Source organism: Arachis hypogaea, chromosome 5 (genome assembly GCF_003086295.3).
Source record: "Arachis hypogaea cultivar Tifrunner chromosome 5, arahy.Tifrunner.gnm2.J5K5, whole genome shotgun sequence".
Classification (NCBI taxonomy): domain Eukaryota; kingdom Viridiplantae; phylum Streptophyta; class Magnoliopsida; order Fabales; family Fabaceae; genus Arachis; species Arachis hypogaea.
Genome location: NC_092040.1, coordinates 47,248,720 through 47,262,382, shown reverse-complemented (window position 1 = coordinate 47,262,382; position 13,663 = coordinate 47,248,720).

Sequence of the window (13,663 nt, the reverse complement as noted above, 5' to 3'; positions counted from 1 at the left end):
CATCCTCTGTTTCGAATTTGCTCTTAGATCCCCGGATATTCATCTTCTTTCAGATCAAATTTAACTTCCGGGATCACTGACCTTAGACCCATTATCTTGTGATAATGGTCTTCATGTTCTTTGGTTAAGAACGTCTCTTGATTCCAAAAATTCTTTGGATTATTCTCTTTCTTTCCTCTTAAATTGGTTTGTTTTCCCTTGGGAGCCATGATCTTGATGAATCTTGGCTTAGTGATCACGGAAAAGCACACCAAACTTAGAGGTTTGCTTGCCCTCAAGCAAAAGAAAGGAAAGAAGAGAGAGAGGAGAAGAGCAAATTCGAATGGTGTGGGGGAATGAGGAGGCCGAACATGTATTTATAAGGGGGGGAAGGAGATTTCGAAAAAATTGAAAGGAGATTTGAGAAGATATGGGGAAAATTTGAGAGAAGGGTGAGTTTTTGAATAAGATTTGGGATTGATTTGAGAGAGATTTGAAGAATGATTTTGATTTTTGAAGATTTGAAAGTGAATGATGAAAGGTTGAGATGTGTTTATGTAGAAAAGTATGGGAAAGAAAAGGAAAGTTTGAAAAAAATTTGATTGGAAATCAAAATCTTGGTCCCCCACCTTTCTGGCGTTAAACGCCCAGAATGGCACCCATTCTGGCGTTTAACGCCCATTTGTTGCCCATTGTGGGCGTTTAACGCCCAGCCAGGTGCCCTGGCTGGCGTTAAACGCCAGAATTCCCTTTATCACTGGGCGTTTTGCTAAACGCCCAGGATACTACACACCTGGCGTTAAACGCCCAGAATGGTGCCCATTCTGGCGTTTAACGCCCAAAATGGCACCTTTACTGGCGTTAAACGCCCAGAATGGTGCCCATTCTGGCGTTTAACGCCCAAAATGCCCCTTACTGGCGTTTTTTCGCCAGTAAGCTCTTTTTCTCTGCTTTTTGCACTGAATCCTTCTGTAACTCTGTGAATTCCTTCATTTTTGATACTTGCCTTTGTAAAAACAAAACATATAACCTGCTAATGACTGAGTTGCCTCCCAGCAAGCGCTTCTTTACTGTCTTTAGCTGGACCTTTACTGAGGATCATTCTAGCCTCAGTTTTGAGCATTCCTGCTCAAAATTGCTTTCAAGATAATGCTTGATTCTCTGTCCATTAACTATGAACTTTTTGTTAGAATCAATATCTTGAAGCTCAACATATCCATATGGTGATACTCCTGTAATCACATACGGACCACTCCATCGGGATTTAAGTTTTCCTGGAAACAATCTGAGCCTAGAGTTGAAGAGCAGAACTCTTTGTCCTGGCTCAAAGACTCTAGATGACAACTTATTGTCATGCCACTTCTTTGCCTTTTCCTTATAAATTTTTGCATTTTCAAAGGCATTGAGTCTGAACTCCTCTAGCTCATTTAGCTGGAGCAATCTTTTTTCACCAGCTAACTGAGCATCCATGTTTAGGAATCTGGTTGCCCAGTAGGCTTTATGTTCTAGTTCCACGGGCAGATGACAGGCCTTCCCATACACCAGTTGGTATGGAGAGGTTCCTATAGGAGTCTTGAATGCTGTTCTGTATGCCCACAGAGCATCATCCAAACTCTTTGCCCAATCCTTTCTTCGGGCTATCACAGTCCGTTCCAGGATTCTTTTTAGCTCTCTGTTAGAGACTTCAGCTTGCCCATTTGTCTGTGGATGATACGGAGTTGCCACTTTGTGGCTAATTCCATATCTAACCATAGTAGAGTATAGCTGTCTATTGCAGAAATGAGTGCCCCCGTCACTGATTAGTACTCTGGGAACACCAAATCTGCTGAAGATGTGTTTTTGGAGGAATTTCAGCACGGTCTTTGTATCATTAGTGGGTGTAGCAATTGCTTCTACCCACTTGGATACATAGTCCACTGCCACCAGAATGTAAGTGTTTGAGTATGATGGTGGGAATGGACCCATGAAGTCAATTCCCCATACATCAAACAATTCTATCTCTAATATCCCTTGTTGAGGCATGGCATATCCGTGAGGCAAGTTACCAGCTCTTTGGCAGCTGTCACAGTTACGCACAAACTCTCGGGCATCTTTATAGAGAGTAGGCCAGTAGAAGCCACATTGGAGGACTTTAGTGGCTGTTCGCTCACTTCCAAAATGTCCTCCATACTGTGATCCATGGCAGTGCCATAGGATCCTTTGTGCTTCTTCTCTGGGTACACATCTGCGGATCATTTCGTCTGCACATCTCTTAAAGAGATATGGCTCATCCCAGAGGTAGTACTTGGCATCTGAAATTAATTTCTTTCTTTGCACTCTGCTGTACTCCTGGGGTATGAACCTCACAGCTTTATAGTTTGCAATATCTGCAAACCATGGAGCTTCCTGAATGGCAAAGAGTTGCTCATCTGGGAAAGTCTCAGAGATCTCAGTAAAAGGGAGGGACGCCCCAGCTACTGGTTCTATTCGGGACAGATGATCAGTTACCTGGTTCTCTGTCCCTTTTCTGTCTCTTATTTCTATATCAAACTCTTGCAGAAGCAACACCCATCTTATTAGCCTGGGTTTTGAATCCTGCTTTGTGAGTAAGTATTTAAGAGCAGCATGGTCAGTGTACACAACCACTTTGGATCCCACTAGATAGGATCTAAACTTGTCAATGGCATAGACCACTGCAAGTAACTCTTTTTCTGTGGTTGTGTAATTCTTCTGTGCGTCATTTAGAACACGGCTGGCATAATAAATGACGTGCAGAAGCTTGTTATGCCTCTGTCCCAACACTGCACCAATGGCATGGTCACTGGCATCACATATTAGTTCAAATGGCAATGTCCAATCTGGTGCAGAGATGACTGGTGCTGTGACCAGCTTAGCTTTCAGGGTCTCAAATGCCTGCAGACACTATGTGTCAAACACAAATGGTGTGTCAGCAGCTAGCAGGTTACTCAAAGGTTTTGCAATTTTCGAAAAATCCTTTATAAACCTTCTATAGAATCCTGCATGCCCCAGAAAGCTTCTGATTGCCTTAACATTGGCAGGTGGTGGTAAATTTTCAATTACCTCTACCTTTGCTTTATCCACCTCTATCCCCCTGCTTGAAATTTTGTGTCCAAGGACAATTCCTTCAGTCACCATAAAGTGACATTTCTCCCAGTTTAAAACCAGGTTAGTCTCTTGGCACCTTTTCAGGACAAGTGATAGGTGGTTAAGACAGGAGCTGAATGAGTCTCTATATACTGAGAAGTCATCCATGAAGACTTCAAGAAATTTCTCCACCATATTAGAGAAGATGGATAACATGCATCTCTGAAAGGTTGCAGGAGCATTACACAGACCAAAAGGCATCCTTCTATAGGCAAACACGCCAGAAGGGCAAGTAAATGCTGTTTTCTCTTGGTCCTGAGGATCTACTGCAATTTGGTTGTAACCTGAATAGCCATCCAAAAGCAGTAATAATCATGACCAGCTAGTCTTTCTAGCATTTGGTCTATGAATGGTAAAGAAAAATGATCCTTTCTGGTGGCTGTATTGAGCCTTCTGTAGTCAATACACATACGCCACCCTGTGACTGTTCTTGTAGGAACCAGTTCATTTTTTTCATTATGAACCACTGTCATGCCTCCCTTTTTGGGGACAACTTGGACAGGGCTCACCCAGGGGCTATCAGAAATAGGATAAATAATCCCAGCCTCTAGTAATTTAGTGACCTCTTTCTGCACCACCTCCTTCATGGCTGGATTTAGCCGCCTTTGTGGTTGGACCACTGGTTTGGTATTATCCTCCAACAGGATCTTGTGCATGCATCTAGCTGGGCTAATGCCCTTAAGATCACTTATGGACCACCCAAGAGCTGTCTTGTGTGTCCTTAGCACTTGAATCAGTGCTTCCTCTTCCTGTGGATTTAAAGCAGAGCTTATAATCACTGGAAAAGTGTCACCCTCTCCCAGAAATGCATACTTCAGGGATGGTGGTAGTGGTTTGAGTTCAGGTTTGGGAGGCTTATCCTCCTCCTGAGGAATTTTCGAAAATTCCTTTGTTTCCTCTAGTTCTTCTTGATCAGGTTGAGCATCCTTGAAGATGTCCTCAAGATCTGATTCTAGGCTTTCAGTCATATTGATCTCTTCTACCAGAGAGTCAATAATGTCAGCGCCCATGCAGTCATTTGGTGTGTCTGGATGCTGCATAGCTTTTACAGCATTCAACTTGAACTCATCCTCATTGACTCTCAGGGTTACTTCCCCTTTTTGTACATCAATAAGAGTTCATCCAGTTGCTAGGAAAGGTCTTCCTAGAATGAGAGTTGCACTCTTGTGCTCCTCCATTTCCAGCACCACAAAGTCAGTTGGAAAGGCGAATGGCCCAACCTTGACAATCATGTCCTCTATTATGCCTGATGGATGTTTAATGGAGCCATCAGCAAGTTGGAGGCATATCCGGGTTGGTTTGACTTCTTCAGTCAACCCAAGCTTTCTGATAGTGGATGCAGGTATTAGATTGATACTTTCTCCAAGGTCACACAGGGCTGTCTTAGTGCAAGCACCTTCTAATGTGCATGGTATCATAAAGCTTCCTGGATCTTGAAGCTTTTCTGGTAAGCTTTTTAGAATGACTGCACTGCATTCTTCAATGAGAAACACTTTTTCAGTTTCTCTCCAATCCTTCTTATGACTTAAGATTTCTTTCATGAACTTAGCATAAGAAGGTATTTGCTCAAGTGCCTCTGCAAACGGAATCTTTATTTCAAGAGTCCTTAGATAGTCTGCAAAGCGGGCAAATTGCTTATCCTGTTCCGCTTGGCGGAGTTTTTGAGGATAAGGAATCTTGGCTTTATATTCTTCAACCTTAGATGCTGCAGGTTTATTCCTTATAGAAGTGGTTGAAGAAGCCTTGTTAGAGGGATTACTGTCAGCACTCTCAGGTGTCTGATCCTCCCTTGGCGTCTGAACGCCAGGATTGGGTGGAAAATGGGCGTTTAACGCCAGCTTTTCCCCCTTTTCTGGCGTTTGAACGCCAGAACTGGGCAGGGAATGGGCGTTTAACGCCAGCTTTCCCCCCCTTTCTGGCGTTTGAACGCCAAAAGTGTTCCTCTCTGGGCTCTTACTGTCCTCAGAGGGATTTTGAACAGTGGTTTGGTTATCCTCTGTCAATTGTTCCTTATTTGGCTGTTTGCTCTTTTGAGCAGTGTTATTCAGTGTCTTCCCACTCCTCAGTTGAACTGCTTGACACTCCTCTGTTATCTGTTTAGATATTTGCTGTCTTGCTTGATTCAACTGCAGTTCTATGTTCTTGTTAGCAACTTTAGTTTCATGGAGCATCTCTTTAAATTCTGCTAACTGTTCTGTCATCAGGAGCAATTGTTGATTAAGCTCAATCATCTGTTCTTGAGGGTTAGGATCAGTGGTTACTGCCATGACTTCCCCTTTTGGAGAGAACTCATTACTAGAGTACAAATATTGGTTTCTAGCAACAGTGTCTATAAGCTCTTGAGCCTCTTCAATTGTCTTCCTCATGTGTATAGATCCACCAGCGGAGTGGTCTAAAGACATCTGAGCTTTTTCTGTAAGCCCATAGTAAAAGATGTCTAACTGCACCCACTCTGAAAACATTTCAGAGGGGCATTTTCTTAGCATACCTCTATACCTCTCCCAGGCATTATAAAGGGATTCATTATCCTCTTGTTTAAAGCCTTGGATGTCCAGCCTTAGCTGTGTCATCCTCTATGGAGGGTAAAAGTGATTCAGGAATTTGTCTGATAACTGTTTCCATGTCTTTATGCTTGCTGTAGGTTGGTTATTCAACCACCTCTTAGCTTGATCTTTTACAGCAAATGGAAACAATAATAGTCTGTAGACATCCTGATCTACCTCTTTATCATGTACTGTGTCAGCAATTTGTAAGAACTGTGCCAGAAACTCAGTAGGCTCTTCCTGTGGAAGACCGGAATACTGGCAATTTTGCTGCACTATGATAATGAGTTGAGGATTTAGCTCAAAGCTGCTTGCTTTGATGGGAGGTGTACAGATGCTACTCCCATATGCAGCTGTAATGGGGTTAGCATAAGACCCCAGAGTCCTTTTGGACTGATCAATCCCACTTAAGTCCATAATGAATAAAGGGAAATGCTATGGATTGCAAATAGATAAATTTTGTTTTTTTTTCTTTTTTTGAATTAACCGAAAAAAATAAAATAAAACAACAGGAAATTAAAATAAAAAAAATTCAAAAATCAAAAAGAAAATAAGATCAAAGCAAATTGAGAACTGAATCAATTAGTTAATTAAAAAGATTTTGAGATTAGCAATTAGAAAGATATGATTGAAAATTTTTATGAAAAAGATTTGATTTTTGAAAAGAGGAAAGAGAAAAACAACAAAATGACACCAAACTTAAAATTTTTAGAAAATCAAACACTAATTTTCGAAAATTTTTAAGGGAAAAACACAAAGAGGACACCAAACTTAGAATTTTTACGGATCAAAAAGGGACTAAGGACATGCAAAATCGAAAATTAAAAGAAAAGCAAAAGCATGCAATTGACACCAAACTTAAAATGTGAAACTAGACTCAACTAAAAGGCCCTAAACTAACAAAAATAAAACAGTCCTAATCTAAGCAACAAGATAAGCCGTCAGTTGTCCAAACTCGAACAATCCCCGGCAACGGCGCCAAAAACTTGGTGCACGAAATTGCAATCACACTTTTGCAACCCCGCACAACTAACCAGCAAGTGCACTGGGTCGTCCAAGTAATACCTTACGTGAGTAAGGGTCGATCCCACGGAGATTGTCGGCTTGAAGCAAGCTATGGTTATCTTGTAAATCTTAGTCAGGATATCAGAAATTATCAGGATTGATTGTGAAAAGTAAAAGAACATGAAATAAGTACTTGTTTTGCAGTGATAGAGAATAGGTTGAGGTTTTGGAGATGCTCCATCTTCTGAATCTCTGCTTTCCTACTGTCTTCCTCTTCAAACACGCAAGGCTCCTTCCATGGCAAGCTGTATGCAAGGGTTTCACCGTTGTCAGTGGCTACCTCCCATCCTCTCAGTGGAAATGTTCAACGCACCCTGTCACGGCACGACTATCCATCTGTCGGTTCTCAATCAGGCCGGAATAGAATCCAGTGATTCTTTTGCGTCTGTCACTAACGCCCCGCCTTCAGGAGTTTGAAGCTCGTCACAGTCATTCAATCATTGAATCCTACTCAGAATACCACAGACAAGGTTTAGACCTTCCGGATTCTCTTGAATGCCGCCATCAGTTCTAGCTTATACCACGAAGATTCTGATTAAAGAATCCAAGAGATATCTACTTAATCTAAGGTAGAACGGAGGTGGTTGTCAGGCACACGTTCATAGTTGAGAATGATGATGATTGTCACGGATCATCACATTCATCCGGTTTAAGAACAAGTAATATCTTAGAATGGAAGCAAGCATGATTGAATAAGAAACAGTAGTAATTGCATTAATCCATCAAGACACAGCAGAGCTCCTCACCCCCAACCATGAGGTTTAGAGACTCATGCCGTGGAAAGTACACAAAGAAACGTGTAAAGTGTCATGAGGTACAGAAACAATGTCAAAAGATCCTATTAATAGTAAGCTAGTAACCTAGGGTATACAGAAATGAGTAAATGACGTAAAATCCACTTCCGGGGCCCACTTGGTGTGTGCTTGGGTTGAGCATTGATACTTTTCGTGTAGAGACCTTTTCTGGAGTTAAACGCCAGCTTTGGTGCCAGTTTGGGCGTTTAACTCCAAGTTTTATGCCAGTTCCAGCGTTAAACGCTGGAAATTCTGATGCTGATTTGCAACGCCGGTTTGGGCCATCAAATCTCGGACAAAGTATAGACTATTATACATTGCTGGAAAGCCCAGGATGTCTACCTTCCAATGCCGTTGAGAGCGTGCTAATTGGGCTTCTGTAGCTCCAGAAAATCCACTTCGAGTGCAGAGAGGTTAGAATCCAACAGCATCTGCAGTCCTTTTCAGTCTCTGAATCAGATTTTTGCTCAGGACCCTCAATTTCAGCCAGATAATACCTGAAATCATAGAAAAACACACAAACTCATAGTAAAGTCCAGAAAAGTGAATTTTAACTAAAAACTAATAAAAATATACTAAAAACTAACTAAATCATACTAAAAACATACTAAAAACAATGCCAAAAAGCGTACAAATTATCCGCTCATCACTTGTCCCCAAGCAACTGAAAATCAAATAGGATAAAAAGAAGATAATATACTATTAATCTCAAAACATCAATGAATATTTGTTCTAATTAGATGAGCGGGACTTGTAGTTTTTTGCTTCTGAACAGTTTTGGCATCTCATTTTATCCTTTAAAGTTTAGAATGATTGGCATCTATAGGAATTCAGAGTTCAGATAGTGTTATTAATTCTCCTAGTTAAGTATGATGATTCTTGAACACAGCTACTTTTATGAGTCTTGGCCGTGGCCCTAAGCACTTTGTTTTCCAGTATTACCACCGGATACATAAATGCCACAGACACATGACTAGGTGAACCTTTTCAGATTGTGACTCAGCTTTGCTAAAGTCCCCAGTTAGAGGTGTCCAGAGCTCTTAAGCACACTCTTTTTGCTTTGGATCACGACTTTAACCACTCAGTGTCAAGCTTTCCACTTGGACCTGCATGCCACAAGCACATGATTAGAGACAGCTTGATTTAGCCGCTTAGACCTGGATTTTATTTCCTTGGGCCCTCCTATCCATTGATGCTCAAAGCCTTGGATCCTTTTTACCCTTGCCTTTTAGTTTTAAGGGCTATTGGCTTTTTCTGCTTGCTTTTTATTTTCTTTCTAAATTTTTTTCGAGCTTTGTTCTTTACTGCTTTTTCTTGCTTCAAGAATCAGTTTTATGATTTTTCATATCATCAATAACATTTCTCTTGTTCATCATTCTTTCAAGAGCCAACAATTTTAACATTCATAAACAACAAGATAAAAAATATGCACTGTTCAAGCATTCATTCAGAAAATAAAAAGTATTGTCACCACATCAATATAATTAAACTAATTTCAAGGATGAATTCGAAACTCATGTACTTCTTTTTATTTTGAATTAAAAACATTTTTCATTTAAGAGAGGTGAAGGATTCATGGACTTATTCATAGCCTTAAGACATAGACACTAGACACTAATGATCATGTAACAAAGGCACAAACATAGACAAACATATAGCATAAAAAACGAAAAACAGAGAAATAAGAACAAGGAATGAGTCCACCTTAGTGATGGTGGCGTCTTCTTCTTGAAGGACCAATGATGTCCTTGAGCTCTTTTATGTCTCTTCCTTGCCTTTGTTGCTCCTTCCACAAAGCTCTTTGATCTTCTCTAATCTCAAAGAGAATGATGGAGTGTTCTTGGTGTTCCACTCTTAATTGGTTCATATCATGACTCAATCCTTCTAGAGAAGTGTTGAGTTGTTCCCAATAGTTGTTTGGAGGAAAGTGCATCCCTTGAGGCATCTCAGGGATTTCTTAATGATGAGCTTCCTCATGCGTCCGTTGAGATCCATGGATGGCCTCTCTTGTTTGCTCCATCCTCTTCTTAGTGATGGGCTTGTCCTCTTCAATGAGGGTGTCTCTTTCTATGACAACTCCAACTGAGTAGCATAGATGGCAAATAAGATGAGGAAAAGCTAGCCTTGCCATGGTGGAGGATTTTTCGGCTACTTTGTAGAATTCAAGAGAGATGACTTCATGAACTTTTACTTCCTCTCCAATCATGATGCTATGGATCATGATGGCCCGATCCACAGTAACTTCGAATCGATTGCTAGTGGGGATGATGGAGCGTTGGATGAATTCCAACCATCCTCTAGCCACAAGCTTAAGGTCCAGTCTTCTTAATTGAACCGGCTTGCCTTTTGAGTTTCTTTTCCATTGAGCTCCTTCCACACATATGTCCACAAGGACTTGGTCCAACCTTTGATCAAAGTTAACCCTTCTAGTGTAGGGGCGTGCATCTTCTTGCATCATAGGCAAGTTGAACGCCAATCTCACATTTTCCGGACTGAAATCTAAGTATTTCCCCCGATCCATTGTAAGATAGTTCTTTGGATTCGGGTACATACGTTGATTATGGTTCCTAGTGATCCATGCATTGGCATAGAACTCTTGAACCATTAAGATTCTGACTTGTTGAATGGGGTTGGTCAGAACTTCCCAACCTCTTCTTTGGATCTCATGTCGGATCTCTGGATACTCATTTTTCTTGAGCATGAAAGGGACCTCAAGGATCACCTTCTTCTTGGCCACAACTTCATAGAAGTGGTCTGTATGGACCTTTGAGATGAATCTCTCCATCTCCCATGACTCGGAGGTGGAAGCTTTTGTCTTTCCTTTCCTCTTTCTAGAGGTTTCTCCGGCCTTAGGTGCCATAGATGGTTATGGGAAAACAAAAAAAGCTATGCTTTTACCACACAAAACTTAGAACTTTGCTCGCCCTCGAGCAAAAAAAGAAAGAATAGAAGAAGAAGAAGAAGATATGAAGGAGATAGGGAGAGATGTGTATTCGGCCAAGGGGAAGAAGAGAGGGTTGTGTTGTGTGAAAATGAAGAAGGATGGAGGGGTTTATATAGTGAAGGGAGAGGGAGTGGGTTCGGTCATTTAGGGTGGGTTTGGGTGGGAAAGGAATTTTGAATTTGAAGGTAGGTGGGGCTTTTGGGGAAGAGTGGATGGATGTGAGTGGTGAAGAGGTGATGGGGAAGAGTGATTGAGGTGATTGGTAAATGATGTTTAGGGAAGAGTGTTATGAAAATGTGTGAGAGAGGAGAAAAGGTGAGTTGAGGTAGGTGGGGATCCTGTGGGATCCACAGATCTTGAGGTGATCCTGTGGGGTCCACAGATCCTGAGGTTTCAAGGATTTATCATCCCTGCACTAATGAGGCGTGTAAAATGCCCTCTGCATGCAATCCTGGCATTCAACGCCAGATTGATGCTTGTTTCTGGCGTTGAACGCCAACTTTATGCTTGTTTTGGGCGTTCAACGCCAATCTACAGCATGTTTCTAGCGTTAAACGCCAGTTCCATGCTTGTTTCTGGCGTTTAACGCCAGCTTTCCTCAGGGTGCAATCCTGTCATTTGAATGCCAGATTGCTGCTTGTTTCTGGTGTTCAACGCCAGATTCATGCTCTGTTCTGGCGTTGAACGCCAGCCAGATGCTCCTTACTGGCGTTTAAACGTTAGTAAGCTCTTCCTCCAGGGTGTGCTATTTCTTCTGCTATTTTTGATTCTGTTTTTAATTTTAGTAATTGTTTTGTGACTCCACATGATCATGAACCTAATAAAACATAAAAGAACAATAAAAAATATAGATAAATATAAATTGGGTTGCCTCCCAATAAGCGATTCTTTAATGTCAATAGCTTGACAGTGAGCTCTCATGGAGCCTCACAAACCCTCAGAGCATTGTTGGGACCTCCCAACACCAAACTTAGAGTTTGATTGTGGGAGCCGTGTTTGACTCTGTATTGAGAGAAGCTTTTCATACTTCCTCTCCATGGTTGCAGAGGAAGATCCTTGAGCTTTAAACACAACGTAGTCCCCATTCAATTGAAGGACTAGTTCACCTCTGTCAACATCAATTATAGCTTTTGCTGTGGCTAGGAAGGGTCTTCCAAGGATGATGCATTTATCCTCTTCCTTCCTAGTGTCTAAGATTATGAAATTAGCAGGGATGTAAAGGCCTTTAACCTTTACTAACACGTCCTCTACCAATCCATAAGCTTGTATTATTGACTTGTCTGCCATCTCTAATGAGAATGTGGCAGCTTGTACCTCAAAGATCTCCAATTTCTCTATTACAGAAAGTGGCATAAGATTTATACCTGACCCTAGGTCACACAGAGCCTTCTCAAAGGTCATGGTGCCTATGGTACAGGGTATTAGGAATTTACCAGGATTTTGTTTCTTTTGAGGTAAAGTTTACTGAACCCATGTATTTAGTTCACCAATGAGCAAGGGAGGTACATCTTCCCAAGTCTCATTACCAAATAACTTGGCATTCAGCTTCATGATAGCTCCTAGATATTGAGCAACTTGCTCTCCAGTTACATCTTCATCCTCTTCAGAGGAAGAATAGTTTTCAGAGCTCATGAATGGCAGAAGGAGGTTTAATGGAATCTCTATGGTCTCTATATGAGCCTCAGATTCCTCTAGGTCCTCAATAGAGAACTCATTCTTGTCTGGGAGACGTCCCATGAGGTCTTCTTCATTGGGATTCACGTCCTCCCCTTCCTCTCTAGGTTCGTCCATTTTAATTATGTCAATGGCCTTGTACTCTCTTTTTGGATTCTCTTCAGTATTGCTTGGGAGAGTACTAGGAGGAGTTTCAGTAATTTTCTTACTCAGCTGGCCCACTTGTGCCTCTAAATTTCTGATGGATGACCTTGTTTCACTCATGAAACTTAAAGTGGCCTTAGATAGATTAGAGACTATATTTGCTAAGCTAGAGGAGCTCTGCTCAGAATTCTCTGTCTGTTGCTGAGAAGATGATGGAAAAGGCTTGCTATTGCTGAGCCTGTTTCTTCCACCATTGTTAAAGCCTTATTGGGGCTTTTGTTGATCCTTTCACGAGAAGTTTGGATGATTTCTCCATGAAGAATTATAGGTGTTTCCATAAGGTTCACCCATGTAATTTACCTCTACCATTGCAGGGTTTTCAGGATCATAAGCTTCTTCTTCGAAAGATGCCTCTTTAGTACTGTTGGATGCATTTTGCCATCCTTTCAGACTTTGAGAAATCATGTTGACTTGTGAAGAACTGAAGATTGATGGTTTAGAAGTTATAGTAAACTCTCGTTGTAAGTATAGTTACTAAACCAAGTAATCAACCTTTCTTACAAACGTTTTGGTTGTCACAAGTAACAAACCCCTAAATAATTTGATAACCGAGTATTTAAACCTTGGGTCGTCTTCTCAAGGAATTGCAGGGAGGTATGTTCTTATTATTGGTTATGGGTTTTGTAAATTGGGGTTTTGAAAGTGAGGAACAAGTAAATTAAATAAAATAAATAATTAACTATAAAATAAACTCTTGGCAAGATATGAAAATTCGAAAGTCCTATCCTAGTTACTCCTATAAGAATGGAAGTTAATCCCACTTACTTAACCTTTGCGTAAGCAAGGGAAAGTTCAGTGAACCAATTGGTTAGAATTCCCAAGTCCTAGCCAATTCCTAAGGAAAGACTAGAGTTAGTGGAATTCCAGTTAATTAGCCGACATAACAATCAATCCTGAATAGTTGATAACTCAAGAGCTTCCAGTTAATCAATTAAAGCCAAAGGGAATGAAATCTACTTGAATGAAAATAATTTGGATAAAGCCCAAGCGTCAATAACATGAATTAGAGAAAATAGTCATAAGTCTGAAATACTTCAAATTATATTAATTAAGAAAATCCCAACATGAATGGCTCATAAGTCAAATAGGCAACATATGTAATACAAGCATTAAAATATCTGAGAGTAAAAGAGAAAATAAATAAAAACAGGAACATTGAACCTGATATGAAGATGAAATAATCCTGAAGTGAAAAGAAATTCTAATCCTAAAATAAATTCTCATCCTAATCCTAATCCTAAGAGAGAGGAGAGAACCTCTCCCTCTAAAAACTACATCTAAAACCTAAAATTGTGAATTATGAATGCCTGATGAGT